This window comes from Cicer arietinum, chromosome 3 (assembly GCF_000331145.2).
Source record: "Cicer arietinum cultivar CDC Frontier isolate Library 1 chromosome 3, Cicar.CDCFrontier_v2.0, whole genome shotgun sequence".
Taxonomy (NCBI): Eukaryota; Viridiplantae; Streptophyta; class Magnoliopsida; order Fabales; family Fabaceae; genus Cicer; species Cicer arietinum.
Genome location: NC_021162.2, coordinates 75,020,772 through 75,023,694, shown reverse-complemented (window position 1 = coordinate 75,023,694; position 2,923 = coordinate 75,020,772). Strand labels below are relative to the sequence as shown.

Here is a 2,923-nt window from a genome sequence, read left to right as displayed (position 1 = left end):
CATCATTTAAATATACTCTAAACACGAAATAAGATTTTTACTCAAAACTACATTTTTCTATGAATTCATACTAGGATTAGAGTTGTGCATTTACCTCAATGAGTCTCAATAAACCACTTTCAAGAGATGGGTACCCTTTTCCTCCCTTAGAACACAAACCCTAACTCAAAAATCTCAACCAAAAGAATTTGTAGGAGTTTGAGAAATTAAGCTTGTGGGGATGTTAAATCTCTTTTAAGGATTGAGGGTTTGAGTAATAGAATGAGAAGAAGCAATAAGAAGGGAAAGAAAAGAAAGAAAGAAAAACAAAAAAAAATGAAGGAGGGGGAGGGGTTGCTGTCCGAGAGGAAGAGAGAGAGAGGAAATGGGAAAAATGAAGGAGGTGGCAAGGGTTTTGTTTTATTTAATTATTATTAATATTATTATTATTATTATTATTATTATTATTATTATTATTATTATAATATATATATATATATATATATATATATATTTTCGCGGGCGTAACACTTACCTTGCTACATTATCTTACTAAGGGACTATTTTGATATCTTGGTTAAAACATGAAAGTTGGTATACGCCATCCAAGATCATCCTTCATCATTGATTGTACTAGTGAATAATATTTTCTTTGTTCTTTCATCTGACTTATTCTCATTATTCTTTAAATGAATTGTACTAGTAGCCTTCTCAATGTTTTCTGGTGATGTTTGCATGGGAGATGTAATTCTGTTCAGACGTAAAATTGTTGAAAAGTAATATATTTCTCTTATCATGTTTAATAAATAATTTTCCTTCAAATTTCAAATTATCTTTGTACTAGTCAAATGTATATTTTACCATGTTTGACAAAGGGACTCGGCATGGAAGAGTTATAGGAAACATAATTGTTGCCTGGAGGGTTGTGAAGGAAAGCAATGGTACAGTTTAACGGTGGTATACATTCACTGTAAAGTCAGTGTACTGGCAATTGGTTGTTAAATACACAATTTATTACAGCTACAATGATAGTTTGGCTTATTGTTTGTGCTCATGTTTTTTTTTTTTTTTAATATATCCGTGCTCATGTTTGTGAATAAGAACATGGCGTCATGGCCACATTTAAGATACTGAATGAATCATTTTGGTATATTTATTTGGGTTGACAAACAGTTTAATGTTTATTTGGCAGTTATTACTATTTGATGCTTACTAAAAGCGTCAAATGGAAAAAAGAGATGAAAAAGGATTTCAATTCAAGAAGGTCCAGGCATCAGATCGAACTCTTCTCAATGATGAAGAGTAGCACAGGTATAATTAACTTGCTGCTTTTGCTAATGCTATCTTCAATTGGTTTTCGTTTGGAATCTGTTTTTTCTCCTAACTAACAGTTGCACTACACCTGCTGTTAGTTGACCTATATTTTATATGGAGTAACAATGTTGAGTGTCTTATTGTTTCTATTTCTTGTATGTTAAATTTTTCTATAACTTGTTTTTCTACACACGCTGTCAACTGTATTTCATTGCAAAGATCTACCTAGATTAAATATCTGTCCAAATTGTTTCACCCTTTCATAATCAATTTTCAATGTACCTGTAGACAAGAATTGCTGCAACCTGCATGCACGTGAAAAGCACGAGGAAGAGCAAGAGATCACTTTGTATCACCAAATGGAAAGTGGAACCGTAAGTGTACAGTGTATTTGAAACCTGGTGATTTGTTGCAAGCACATCCCGGAAGCACTTATTCTTTTTTCAACTAGTCAAATGATGCAATTGAAACTTCAAGAACAGGTGGAGCAGTCCACCACAACTTGAACAATACCAGAACTTCAGGAACAAATTTCATTTACCACGTCTAATACGACATTAGCTGAGAGCATTTGGTTGTTTTTTTATTGTTCCGTATGTGCGGACTTGTTCAAATGTTAAGGTCCTTTTGGGAGTTTAAGAGGGAGTGAGAGGATTTTAGGAAAGAGAAATTGAAGGAATGATAGTCCTCTCAACTTGAATGGATGGTTTAATTTCATCATAACACAAAATCCCACTAAATTGGGGGAACCCAAAATGTATGGGAGTTGAATTTTGAAAGATGAGGTAAATTCTTCAAATCATTTTCATATTAATCATATGCATCTTCTCATTCTTTGCAAAAACGCTCTCTCAAATAAGGTAGAAGATTTCTCTCTTTCCCTCTCCCTATCCTATTTCCAGAGCTCTCCTCTCCAAACTCCCAAATGGAACCTAAGCATCCACAATGGTGGGTGTTTCACTATTTAGCAGAGTTAAATAGAAACTTTCAATGTACAGTGAATTTTAGGTGTTTATAGAAAAGGATGACTATTGAAGTATTCTCTCTCTCTTCATTTATTGTATGATCTAAATGTGGGGAGCTTCATTGTTGATATACTTAGTTATTTTTCTTAGGACTTTACTGGTTTGGTTGCAATTTGTCACTGAAAGTTGAAGTGGGGCAAAATATTCTTTAATACTGTATTGTTTTATTTAAAAAACAGGTTTTTGAACAAGTTTTAAAACAAAATTTTCAGTTTCTCAGTTTCTGGACATGTTTAGAACTAGACCACGTAAAATTGGTTTTGTATCTAATTTACATTTATAAATTGGTTCTACCCAAATCAGTTCAAAACCTGTTGGAACTGGTTTACAAAACAAAAAGTGGCTTGGCACAAATAAATCAAATCGATTTGCAGAAACTGGACCACAAAACTGTTTAGTTCTTTAAGGTTCGGTTGCGATAAAATTGTTTAGTTCTTTAAAGTCATGACCAAATAGACCTAGAAGTTTATTTTATCCAAAATATAACTTGGTAAAAGTCGTAAATATGGAAAAAGACTCTTAAGTGGCCACTCTTGCTAAAATTTGAACTGTTTATCTCCTTGTAACTGTAACCATAAAGCGTAATATGGTGTTTTATAGAGAAC

General features: G+C 32.8%; 1 protein-coding gene across 1 annotated transcript in view; it reads left to right on the top strand.

The window, feature by feature from the left end:
- Positions 1 to 2,410, top strand: part of LOC101508324 (cation/calcium exchanger 5) — an 8,002-nt gene extending 5,592 nt beyond the window's left edge. Inside the window, exons 4-5 of the mRNA XM_004494574.4 lie at positions 1,172 to 1,290; positions 1,582 to 2,410. The gene's annotated coding sequence lies outside the window, so the exon portion shown is untranslated. The remainder of the gene's footprint in view (positions 1 to 1,171; positions 1,291 to 1,581) is intronic.
- The last annotated feature ends 513 nt before the right edge of the window (positions 2,411 to 2,923 follow it).